The following is a 13,412-nucleotide window of genomic DNA, read 5'->3' on the forward strand; positions in this document are numbered from 1 at the left end:
AGATTTCAAATGATACCTTAAAAGGCATGCTCTGTACAAAGATTATTACAATAGTATGTAGGGGGTGAATACAGAGGTCTGTTCCATCACACTCCTATATTTCTCCTGCTGTGAGAAAGAGAAGAAAGTAAAATGGGGTATGTGAGCATATTTGTTCTCAGGAACCAGAAAGGGGGAAAAGATAAACCATAGTCAGCAATATTTACCAGCTGGCAGAGAGAGACATAGCCACCAGTTGCAAAATGGCCACTTTAGCTCTCTGCCAAATGTAGAAGGCCAGGCTCCCTTCCCCCAAAAAGGTATGTTCGGAAAAATGTTTCTTTAAGCAGGAAACACCGGAAGGAGGTGGTCACTAGCCTCAACACAGTCCGGGGCTGGGGGGGGGGGATGATGTGTTTCTGTGTGTTGTCACTATGACTCATCATGAGAAAAGCCACAAAAGCATTAGAAGGGGGAAGGAATAAGGGTCACAGCCAATGGAAAATGAGTTCAGCTATTATACTGATGAGTGCAGTATAAAAGCTGATTCTGTAGACAAATAGATACATTCTCCACCACAGCCTAGAGTAAACTGTTTTCATCAGGGATGTATGGCTCAGGGATGGGTGATTGGAGGAGCAACAATTGCTTTATTTGGCATGGTACTCTCTCAAGCTGTTGTCAATAAGGAGTTAATTCTGCTCTGAGTGGCACAAACTCCCACCCAGAGAAAGAGTATAAAATTAGCATGATTAATGGCAGTATAGTTCTTTTGGGAACCCTGCTTCTCAGAAAGAAGTGAGTAATGAAAAGCACTGTAGAAGAGAATCCCTCTCATGGGGTTGAAGCTTTCATTTCCCCATGATCCTTAGAGGTATCAAACCCTGCCTTCTCCATGATTTCCATGAAACTCTGTCCCCTAGTTGAAGCATGCACTGAGAACTCCAAGAGTAAAATCTCTACCTTAGGTTTGACCTTAGGTCTGTATCTGGCCATGGAAATTTAAAGCCATCTCAATATCCATTCCTACTACAGTGTGTTTGTCTTTTAAGTTTCATCTCATTTTGGTAGGATTCTTTCCCCCCCACACACACACTTTTTCTAACCCATTAAATCGTTTCAACTTGATACTGTATTTTATTACACCACATTCAATTTCTAAATGCTTTATAATAGATAGTCCAAGCAAGCCAAAAATACTGCTTTATCAGATTGCCACCATGTCATTGAGAGCTGTTTTATCTAGCATATTACATTAAACCTGACATAAATATGAACAGCAGATCACTTCATAAATTCAGTCAGAATAAATATTTTCTAAAGTCATTTAGTATTTTCTCTGATGCATGATGCCAAAACTGATTCATGTAAAAGTAGCAAAATGTGCAAAGCAGTATTCAACTGGTGAAGTAAATTTACCATTAGGGTTCCAAGTGAAACATACTTTTTAAAAACACTGTATAATAGAAAGCCAGCTCTTTGACATGGTATATTATAGTAAGTAAGAGAGCTTGGCTAAGCTCCCAGACAAAGAACAAACTATTGGATGCTATTGAATTTTCCCTCAAATGAGTGCTCTCCCAAATTGTCACTTAATGTTTTAACCTTTTCAAAGTACCTTTAAAAGAGCTGGGCAAGGGAGGGGGGAATTACAGCACCCCCCATCTTCTCACTTCAGTGTCATCAGTTTTTAAAATAATCTACATAGCTTGGTCCAAATTCTGCTCCCCTCAGTCAAACAAGTAGTCCCATAGAACTCAACAGAATACTCACATTAAGGCAAGCAGAATTCTATCTGTTACACTGTTGATATCAATAAGATGAACAAGATATGTCCTTTTGACCCAGATCCACAAAGAGACAGAAGCATTGTGGTGCTGAGCAGTTGCAGCACCTAACTTTTTAAGTGCTAAGAAAATCACAGGAACAAGGCTGGAATCCCCAAAGCCTGAGTTAGCACAGAGGCTGCTATACAATGCATGGGAGAGACAGGCCCCTCAATCCACAAAGCCAGCATGCCAGGTGAGAAGCCACTAAAGGTAGCCAATGAGAGACACCAACCAAAGGGGTGTGTGCTAAGCCCTGCCCCACTCACAGAGATAGAGGCCTAAGCCTGAGCTGCAGAGAAGCACTTATCTCTGCTTGCAATCCACAAACTGGGGGAAGATAGACATTCAGCCACTCTAACTTGCATGTGGGGCCCAATTTGGTAGGTGTGCTCAGAAGCCACCTAACTCACAAAACAGCTGGAGGAGGAGAACTTTTAGCCTAGTGATTAGGATACTTGCCCCTGGTGTAAAACTCCCCTCTTCAAGTCCCTCTTCCTCCTAAGGGGGAATAGGGGATCTTAACAGGGATCTGCCACCTCTCAGGTGAGTACCCTGAGCACTGGGATATCCTGAAGTGGGTTTCCTTCAATCTCTCCTATTAAAGTTGTTCTACTTTAATTAAGTAATTGAATATTAACTGGGCCAGAGAAAGTAGTAAAATGACTATAGGTTAACACTTGCTCAAATCTTTTCTCCCCCTCAGGAGGATGGGGGACTTGAACTAGGAGTGGTGACTGGCATCCTGAGTGAGTGCTCTATTGACTAGGCTAAAATTACAGGGGAGAGTCTCCTCTTTCCTCACTCACCTCTTAGCTGTTTTGTATGAGCTTGCCTGAGGGTCCAATTGGTGGCCCTTGAGCACACCTACCAGATCAGGCCCCCGCATGCAACTCTAAGGCAGTCAAATGCCTGTCTTCCCTAGTTTGTGAATCACACTCAAGCTTAGGCAAGAGATAGGCTTCCAGCTGCCTGCAATGAGGCTGCAGCATGCATGCCCAGAGGCAAAAACTTAGGCACCTACAGGGTTAGGTAGAAGCTGAGTGGGAGTTTTCTGGCTCCCAATGGTGCCTAAAAACAGGACTTAGGGGCTAAGTAGCTTGGTGGATCACACCCTTTGTAATTATGTGTGACTACCATGAAGGCATTGTTGGAAAACTCTTATTTTGACTCATTGCCATACTGAGAATCTTGCCAAATGAGCCCACAGTGGGATCCTAGAGTTCTAAATGATTTGGTAGTACAAATAATAATAACAATAATAATTAATAAAATTAGCAGTTGGTCCTTTAATAAAATCTCACCGTCTATTGTAACCATAGTTAAATCACTTCTCTGAATCAAGAGAAAGTATCCGAGATGTTAGAAGTGGGTCATTGACTCCTTTCCAATCAATTGAGGACTTTAGGAATCTCATACACAGTAAAGGACTTGTTTTCATAGTGACAGGTGTCCAGAATTAAACAGCCATTCCAGTTTTAAGCTAGTAGATATCTTCACCCCTCAATTCAACCCATTCTTAAGACACCAGGAGCCTTGCTTTTCTGCAGACAGGCTCCTTTCACTCTTTCCTATTCAGACCATTTATAATCCTTCCCTGAGCAAGAGTATGGGACAGTTGTCCTGAGGTTAACCCCTTGTTCACAGAAAGCCAGGTAAGTGCTCTTTCATCTTGTCAGAAATAAGATTTCCAGAAATCAGTTGTTTATCCAATTTCTCTTATGGACTAGAGAGTAGGTAGATTATTGACCACACTAAATCATGAACAGGAGAGAATTGTCCTTAAAATTATATTTTGAATTTTAGCTTCTAATTCCCCTTTTATATTCCTCACATGTGTTATGTTTCCATATCTATAGACAGAGTTCACAATGTTCATCAATTCTTTTAAAAAAATATGGATTGAGACATGTATTTATCAAGATAATTTAAAGGATTAGGGGATTTTATTAACATTAATAACATTTCCATCTATGTGATCTAATACAAAAAAGACACAAGGAAAACAACCTCATGCAGCAGTGAGTAAGCTAATCAACCGCAATGGTTGAAAAGGAATTTTTCCCTCCATGTCAGTGTATGGCACAACTGACCAATGGCCAGATTGTCCTCTTCCATTAAAAAAAAAGGCAGGGGGAACTGGGGCAAGAAAAGTTCATGAGATTCTCCTCAAATCTTTCCTTCAAAGGGGCTGCCTATCCCCCCCCCCCACACACACACACACCCATGAGTAGGAAGTGCTGCCCTGGAATTCACAGATCTACTGAATGCACAGGATCTCAGGAGATCCACCAGAGAGACAAAGCCCATCTGCATGCACGCTCTGTACTTCTGCACTGACTCCCCAACCCCAGCACCTTGGAAACATGGATTCAATGGAGACTCTTCACACCTGCTAACATTCTTAGCACCCCATCTCCTCATCACAGGAGGGATTCCCCCCAAAATTAAAGTAGCTGTAGGCATGAACTTTTCTACAGATTCTCCATAAATTGGTCGGGGGATGGTTAGTTTCTGTTGATAACAAAAAGCTCCCACTGTACTTTAGAGTAATGGTTCAAAAGGCAGCTTTGTTATTGCAGTGATCTGAGTGATCACTGTAAACTACTGTAGAATATTTCATAAAGACTCGCACTGGGATTTTTTTTTTGAGTCAGGAAAAAGTATCTCCCATTTAATAAATGTATTCCTTATAGAGGACCCTATTTTCCCCTCATTTGCCAGGGTTCAACTCCACTTTCTATGGGAGTTGCACTTATGAAACCAAGTGGAGAATTGAGTCAAGAGATGGAAAGAATTTTCCCTACCCTGAATCATTGTTCACAACAGCCATAAACTAGTGGCAACTTTACGGTCTTCAGAATTCAGATGGTCTAAGAGGCAGAAAGGAGAGAGATGTGCCCCCACAAGGAATACTGTGAAGGCAGTAGCTAAAACTTGTTACCCAGCCAGATCCACCCTTCCCAATGGCAGCAGAGGAGAGTAGGTCAGCAAAGACCTAGAAAAAATGTAACTGCTCATAAAATTTCCTGAGGCACCTTCTGTCTTAAATAATGAGTCTGAGCCAATCATAGAAGCCAGAGATCTCCTCCAGTCAGGAGCTTTCTGGGTCATGCCTCTGGTGAGCTAGGGTCCACTAGACCAACCTCTTTGTTGGTACCAGCAAGCTGCCAGGTAGTGTCTGCAGGCTGGGGACCCACAGACCCTCACACAGCCTAGAGCTGGAAAACTTGAGATAATTAACTACAGTGATGCAAAGAGGACTGAAAAATACTGCAAGTTCATCAATGCTTTATAGAGAAGTATCACTGATTTAAAAACAAAGTGTTGGAGAACTGGAAGTCAATACAGAGTGTAATGCAGATGAGATGTGATCAGACACTTCAGAGAAGTCATAGCCAGGAGTCTGGCTGGTAGGGTTTGGCTCTGCAGAAATGTGTAAAATATATTCATAGGGAAAGACAGTTACGGACAGCAGGGAAATTGCCCAGCCTGTTTACAATGAAACCATGAATTGATGAATCAGCACTGGTAAGAGAGGCCTGGCAAAGTTTCTAAGATGCTAAAAAGCTGAACAAGGGATGTTGAAATTCTCAGCAAAAGCAAGATTACCACCCAGATTCTGCACAGCTACAGCTAACAAGAGAATGGAGAGACTCAAACTGCAAAAGGTAGTCTCTGACAGGCCCACTAACTACACAGGCTCATGAGAGGTAGGTACCAACCCAATTTCTCTCCATACTCAGCTGAACTGCCGTGCTGACACCAAAATAAATACTACCCTCTCAGGGTCAAAGGAACAAGACCTAGATCTGAGAATAGCTTGCTTTACAGTTAAAAGAGAGCAATTAGATGATGGTTATTTATCCACACTACCAAGATGAAAAACAATACTCATAAAAGGAAGATCCAGGTTTTTGTGTGTGTTTTAATCTACCAAGTGAGACAAAGGTATATTGTTTCCCTTTAGTCAAAAGTGATGCTGCCATTTTTCAATTTTGTCTCCTTCAGTGTACTGAAACTGATGTAAAAGAGATATCATTTGCATTCTAGCGTGCTGGCTTTGATAATAGATTTTCCATGTTGATTTTTCTGTACGAATTTTCCTTTTTGTCTCTGTTCAAACTGTATATATCTAATTTTGATGATATTCAAACAAAGCTGTCAGTTAAAGTGGCGGGTTTGAAGTTCTGATACAATGTAACACACAGCTCCCCCTGTTCTCTCTCCCCTCCTCCTCCTTATTTACAATTTGACATAGAATGTGTTTGTTTGAAATGTTTAAATGTACATTTCCTCTCATGTATTCTGAAATCCAGACAGAGAGAGCAGAGCACTAGCAATCATCAGCGATTCCATTACAGTGAAAGAAAGAAAGAAAGAAAGAAAGAAAGAAAGAAAGAAAGAAAAGCTTTATTTTCACTAGGTTAAAAACGTTTTCACATTTACTGTCCTTTGCAGAAATTCTGGCTTGTTTTTATTTTATTAGAAGTGTCACAAGATCTAGAGGTGTCAGAAGGTTAGTGATATACACGCCAAAGATCAGACTGATCGATAAACAGGCCTACTAGTGGAGAGAAAATTTAATATGAAATTGCGCATGTGGTAATGGGAGCGAGAGACAAAAGAGTTTCTGAATAATTAAAAAAGTTCAGAATAAGCAAACTCTGTTGCTGTCAAAGTGTTTTTTTTCCCCCAAGCAGTTGATGTGGTAATTAAGAATTTGGTGAGAGCCCGGTCAGGTCACCTCGTTCCTGAGATCAGAGCCCCATCAGAAATTCTTTCAAGTGTCCTTCTGCGTCGCCAAAGATGACAACAGCAAATCAATAAGTGCTTGAAATGAAAGGGGTTGTTGGCCAGCCCCCGAGGCTACAGATTTTCACACCGCCAGCCTGTTTCTGAACTTCTAGCATTCCTTTGCACTGTCTCTCATAAGAAGAGAGACCTTTTATTCCTATTCTCATGCGAAGGTAAGTGCTCAGTTAGCATATCTATTACATTATGGTCTCCACATGCTTTGCTTTGCTTCTCTGCTCCTGGCTGCGGCTTGGGCTTTCTTTCTAGGAAGGTGAAAGTATAACGCAGTCTCTGCTAATGGCATCCTGGTTAAAGAGCTGCTGCTGTACTTTCTCCAGTGAAAACTACAGATAGCTCGCTCTGGATATTAGAAATACTAGAACAAACTGGGCAATGTTTGCACTTCCTCTTCTTTTCTCTTTTTTTTTTTTTCAAGAATTAATAGAAGAGGGGTAAGAGCTCAAAGCATAGAAAAATAAATACAGGAATCATCGTGTGAAGCTTAGATTACTTTGTGTTAACAGAGATTGCTCTGCACTGATTCACACTGCCATCCTTACCCCTAATGCGCCCTGATTTAACAATCTTTCTAACGACCAACATCCTCAGGACGTTTTAATTAGGTAATTCATTAGGGAGTCAATACAGACATTTATATATTCTTTTAGCTCAAGTGGTTAAGCACTAATTTCGCAATGATTATAAACCACTGGAATATGCAAGGCATAGTCGTTTTAATTTATATGCAAATCAATTGGTCCGTTTGAAATGCTTACTTTTTTTTTTTAACAATTATTGTATTGTAGCATCGGGATCAACGGCCTGAATGAACAATTTAGAAACAAGATCTGGATAGGAAAGAAAATTTCGAGCAGCCAACAAATCAATAATGTTTGAGGCTGTTAAACACAGCTAGCCATTGGTATTTACATACTCGCTTGTTGTCAGATAGGGAGCGGGCGGGGGGAGGCTGGGAGGGGGACGGTTGCTTGCTTGCGAGGGTTGAGATCATAATCCAAGAGAGAAGAAAGTAGATGGTGGTGAAGAGCCCTATCACCACACTTTCTAAAATAATAATCCTGTGCCTCTCTCGTTGGTGGGGATTGGCGCGGGGCACAGAACGTTTGCCTTGGGTATTCCTCGCTGTTTGATCATGGGTTGGGTTGGTTTTCCCTGGCCGTGGGAGAAGCGCTATCAGTTTGACAGTACCAAAGCATCTTCATTCCAGTTTTGGTTTGTCCAACAGCTGATTTCAAGAAGTAAAATACTACCACTAGGAACCCTCGAATACTTTTTAACCAACATGCCCTCACTCCTCGCTATGCCAGGTGACTGGAAATGGATCCTATTAATAATAATGTATTAAAACGGCTTTTTCTGCATGTTGGAAGATGAGTAAATTTAGGCGTTTTTCAAATCATTGCAAAGGGAAAATGTGTGTCTGTGGGACTGTTGTGAGGTTAGAGGCGTTACCGGTCCGGAATTATGGAGTAATCCGAGCCAAAAGGTGTTTATGTAAAACTGTGCCAGTCTTGAAATGCAGAATTAGGATCATGTCAGACTCCTGCTACAAAACTGCAGTAGCCCAAGTATTCAAAACTGGTCCCGCGAATGGTGAAATGCTGCTCATAGCTACCGTTCGTCCGATTGTTTCTTTAAGTTGTTGACATTGTCTGGGGTAAATTGGAATACAAATAAAATCACCACGGCCTTTCCCTATTCCAGAATTCTAATATTACATTTACTGCCTTGGCAGAAAGGAAAAAAATATGGAAATGCGTGTATTAAGTCAGCTCCACAGTTTCCAGACACCCTGGAACCCCTATTCCACAGCAGCATGTCTAATGTATTCCCTGGTGATTCTGGGCATTAATTAGTTGTTTAATAGGAGTATGACTAAAAATGTAAAAGAAGGATTAGGAGCGTGAAACGTATGTCCAGCTCCTTCCACACACTCGAGGAGGGAATGAAAATCACCCTGTATCTTATGTTTCTCTAGGAGCCATTTGCATTTCCCACCAGCTGCTCACTTCAGCTGTACCGATTCTGGGCCAGTATAAGTGCCCAGCTCAACTCCTGATCCCGCTGCAGCCCCGACGTGGGGGTAGCAACAGCACAGGGCCAGGCGAGAGCCCAGACAGAAACGGGACAGCTTCAGCAAGCGGCTGCTGCTTTAAAACCTCTGAACCAGGAAAGTGGGGGGACTTGCGCAAGCACAGCTGTGTATGTCTCTCTGTACAGAGTTCTCTCGCGCATTCTTCGGAGGCTTCAAAGCAAACCCAGTCACAACACTGGGTATTTATTTACCTTCGTTATTATATCCAGTACCCATATGAATTAAGACACACAAATACGCACTTATTTCACCGAAAAAATACGACTTGAAGGTTGTGAGGACCGATCCGAATCTTTTTCATCGACTGCACAATTTTAGATGAACTCTGGTGGATTTTCCTCTCTTCTGTTTCTTCTTCAGATTGGTTGAGAAACTTGTATTAACTTAGCATACCAGTCCCAAGGACAGAAATCCAGAGTGCCAAGAACAGATTATTTTTTTAAAGAAAACTCATACACATGCATTTTGATTTCTTTCAAGTAAATCAATTTGTTTGCGGCGTGTTTAAATGGACAACACTTAGCGTTTAAATATATTTTCTACTCGCGTCATAAATTCTTGATGATGTTAGAATGCAGTTCAGTTTCTTTAGCAGCTAAAGAGGATAACCCTTTCCATAAAATTACTTTGTCAGCTCTTGCCATTTTCAGAGTAATTTGCTTTCATCCTCAAAAATTACTACCACATTTACTACTAACTAAAACTAATTCAAAACATGAAATACTTCAAGAAAATTCACACAAACGTATTATATGAATCGTCAGAAGTAATGAAAACAAATATGTCTATTTTTCAAGTAGTGCAGCTATATACGGGAAGTCACTAAAAATATTCAGCAGGAAAGTAAATCATTTGTCTGGTTTAACTATATACTTTCCGCGTCGTGCTTTTTTAAAAAATACAGAGAATTTAATAAAATCGAATTTCAGTGGATGGTGATACAAACTCAACTTAATGTTTTGGATATTAGATTGTTTCCTTAAACGATGTATTACGAATATCAAACGTTGGACGGAGAATTCAAATAACGTCAGTTGTTTCTCATAAATATATATATGTACGTGTGGGTGCAAAAAAACCTAGGGATTTAAAAAATATCGCACACGATGTTTGTTTGTAATCACCTTTCACACCCAGTAGTAAATTTGTCCAATTTGTATAGCACTTTACTAGCGAGCCTATACAAATAAATCGCGATAAAGTTTACAAATACCTATGTTCTTTCCTAATGACAAACAAAACATTGCGTTTAAATGGTCAGGCAGTTGTTCGTGCCCTCTATCTATAGCTTCCTACAGTAGCACACGTTTTCAGAAGCAAATGTAAATATCTAGATAAGCACAATATTGCGGGGGTAATACCGTTCTTGCAGAACCCTTAACCTCGTCATTTTAAAAAATGAGTTATCAGCGACCCTGTGTGAACTTGTTGGGTGCATCTACAGCAGAGGAAATTCTAGACTTAAATGAGCTTCTGAGTCTTGTACATCGCAATCCCTTCATTAAAACTGGCCAGTGCCTCCCCTTCCCAGCTGCACACTGGGATCCGCAATGTGTTTTCAGTCTGGTCCGAGTTGACTTTGAACTAGTGGAACAGTCCTGAGCGGGAGCAAAATGACCTGGCCGTTTGCGCAGACTTCACCAGCGCTGCGTTTCCCATCCCATCTCTCTCTCTGGAGCAAGCACACACAGACCACTCGCTCTCTCTCCCTCTGTTACCTCGGTTTTCTTCTTTAGCTCTAACTATTCTTATTCCTTGGCTTGTTTCTTCTCCCCCTTTCCCTGTTTTTCTTTTCTTTTTCCCACTCCCCCAAACGCACTGACACACACACACACACACACACACACTTTGAGTTTTTTTTTCTCATGATTTCTATTACTCTTCATCCTTTCCTGCCTCGTCATTCCCATTTTCGCGCGGGTGTGTCTGACATACAAAGGCTAATAGAGCATAGAGGTAACGTAGATCCTACTCTGAATTGCCCTGCCTTCACTCCGGTTTCTCATTCGGTGTCTGCCTCTATTCCCCAGCCTGACTCTATTTGCTTATCTCCCGGCTTCCCGCTCCTCTTGTCTGTGTGTCCCCCTGCCTGGCTCGCTCTTTGCAGCTTGTATCCCGCCCGCAGCTCCCCTCGGTGTAGCGCTGTCTCTGCCGCCCCTTCCCCGGCTCCGCTGCCCCCTGCGCTCCCCCTCGGCTCCGCGCCTGGGTGCAGTGAGTTTGGTGGAATCTCTGCTGACGTCACGTCGCTCCCAGTGCAGAGAGGGGGCGAGCGCGAGGGAGCCGGAGAGTGAAAGAAAGAGCGAGTCAGACGGGGGGAGATCTCCGATCCCACAGCGAATACACTCGTGTCCCGTCCCCCCCCACCACCCCTGTCCACGGAACCCTGCGCTCTTCTTTGGATCCTTTATTACTTCGGCCCCCGCGCCGCCGGCGCTGCAGTCAAGCCAGCCCCCAGGATTTGCTCGGTCTCCAGGAGGAGAAGAAAGAATAACGGGGTGGAAAGCTCAACTAGTAGCCGGTAAGTGGAGGCCCATCCTTCCCTGGGATGTGAGATAATGCGAGTCCGAGAATTGGTTCCACTGCGCGGGGATCCTCCCGGTCGGTGATTTGTGTGACTCTCTCTGATGTCTCTTTTCGCGAGCGAGGGCCGTTCCGGGCAGACGTGAGTCGAGCCGTTCTGGGGACTTTGCGCTGTTTTTCAGTCATGGCAATAATGATCTATGGGGGCAGTTCAATGGCAATAGAGAAGATCGTGAGTTGTCTCGGAAAACGGTGCAGCTCCCTGAACCCTCCTCTACCTACTTCACGTTAATACATCTGGAGGGATTGGCGTTCCAGAGATAAAAGGAGTCAAGTCACTGAGGGTGGGTTTTTTTTTTAAAGGCATCTAATGTTTTGCCTAGGAAAAAAAATCCAGCTATTAAATGAGGCCTTGAGAATACTACCTGCAAGCCAGGCCCTTTTGCAGAAGAGACTTTAATTATTTATATCAGCTCAGATTGGTCACAATTTTAAAATTGTGTCTTTCTAATAATGCTTTTAAATTAGTGCGTTTTGTTAATTTATTTTACTGTTATTTAGATTATTAATTGTACGTTGTTTGTGGAGGGAAAATATTGTCTCGATTACATTCCTCACAGTGCTTTTTTCCTTCTCCTCCTCCAAAATAAAATGAAAATGTTGTGGATCGCTTCCTCTCTAACTATGCGTACCTTAATTTCTTTCCTAAACGCAGCATTCCAGAACATTTTTTTTTAATTAAGTACATCATTTACTGTAAGGAAACTTAAATCAAGTTAGGGAAAGAAGTCACCTAAAGCTTTAAGAGTTTTACCTAGTTTCAGACAATTGCATATCTGGGAAGTAAACGAGGAGCACAAAGGAATTGCATATGCTTTACATGAGAAAGTGGAATGTGTGTACCGATAAATGAATAGCCTTACGTATAACCTTCAAGAAATATTAATACAATAGAAATAATCTAAATCGTTATCCTGTGTTTACTAGATTGTAAATAGCAAGGCTTGTTTGTATTTCCCGTACAAGGAAACATCCTTTATTTACTCAAGTAACCCTTACGCACGAGAGCAGTCACTGGGACTAACTACGGATTACTCAAGTGAATAAAGATTACAGGATTAGGTCTTAAATTAAGCACCGATTTCGTTTATGAACCACCTACAATAACACCTACCATATTGCAAAAACTACTTACTCCAAATTATGGCCGGTAGTTCTGTGATATTAAAATGTTTTGCATATGATTTGCAAGATATTTGCCAGGGCCTCAGATTAATTTGTTTCTAAAATAACACCAATGTGTAAAATTTACCTGATATTGCTTATTATTAATCCAGGTCAGCTATAATTTAAGTGCTCGGAGCAGATTGTTAATTAACTGAATTTCCCCAGCAATCCAAGAAAAAGAAAATACTGCAACAGTCTATGAGTTTGCTATTTGTTTTCATTTATAAAAATAATTAAATAGTTTGAAAGTGACAAAGTGGATAGGAGAAAATAAAATAAAAACCATAGGGGAGAGCATAGCCACTGCTAAATGATTCAGCATTGCCATTTCTGTAGTCAACGGAAAATTGCCTCTTCTTTTATGCCCATTCCCCTGTTGAGATTTCTTATAAAAATTAAAAGAGAGAAAATTAAAATCAGCGGTGTAATTGGGATTTGAGCGGCTGAAGCCAGGAGAGTAATAATCCTGTCTAACAAAATATATTCATCCCAGGACAGCAGCATTTGAGGGGAGAGAAAAACTTCCCATTCGAAAAAAAAAAAAGACGTTGTGCATCTCAATTTGTTAGATAAATTAGCCATCAAGGAAAGCGAAGAGGCAAGGCAACTGAATTTGTCATGCAAGGCTTGTCTTGACAGAGCCGGTTTAAGGACCATCAGAGAGGAATTAAGGTTTTCTTAATTGCCTTCCCTAAAAATTTAGCCACAGTTCATGTACTAGGCCCAGCTATTGGAAGGAGCATGTAATACAGATCAGAACTCTTCCTAAATCCGTCTTTGGCTTTGAATATCAATTCCTGCATCATAATAAGAAATGTCAGAAATGTCCTGAGAAACATACCTTGACCATTTTTTTTATTTTTATTTTTTAAGTCTCATTTCCCAGGAGAAAATCCGTGTTATTTACAGAGCTGCAAACTGCATTGGAAAATGTGAACGTTAGTTGG

The 13,412-nt window shown here is 41.4% G+C and overlaps 2 long non-coding RNA genes across 2 annotated transcripts in view; one reads left to right on the top strand and one right to left on the bottom strand.

Moving 5' to 3' along the window:
- LOC123371463 overlaps positions 1-1,926 on the bottom strand; it is a 126,964-nt gene extending 125,038 nt beyond the window's left edge. Inside the window, exon 1 of the long non-coding RNA XR_006579803.1 lies at positions 1,753-1,926. This is a non-coding gene — a long non-coding RNA (uncharacterized LOC123371463). The remainder of the gene's footprint in view (positions 1-1,752) is intronic.
- A 4,608-nt stretch (positions 1,927-6,534) lies between these two features.
- On the top strand, positions 6,535-8,940 carry LOC123371465. Its single transcript, XR_006579804.1, has 3 exons — positions 6,535-6,775; positions 7,409-7,524; positions 8,602-8,940. It is a non-coding gene; the product is annotated as an uncharacterized LOC123371465 (long non-coding RNA).
- The last annotated feature ends 4,472 nt before the right edge of the window (positions 8,941-13,412 follow it).

The sequence above is a fragment of the Mauremys mutica genome, chromosome 5, assembly GCF_020497125.1.
Source record: "Mauremys mutica isolate MM-2020 ecotype Southern chromosome 5, ASM2049712v1, whole genome shotgun sequence".
Taxonomy (NCBI): Eukaryota; Metazoa; Chordata; order Testudines; family Geoemydidae; genus Mauremys; species Mauremys mutica.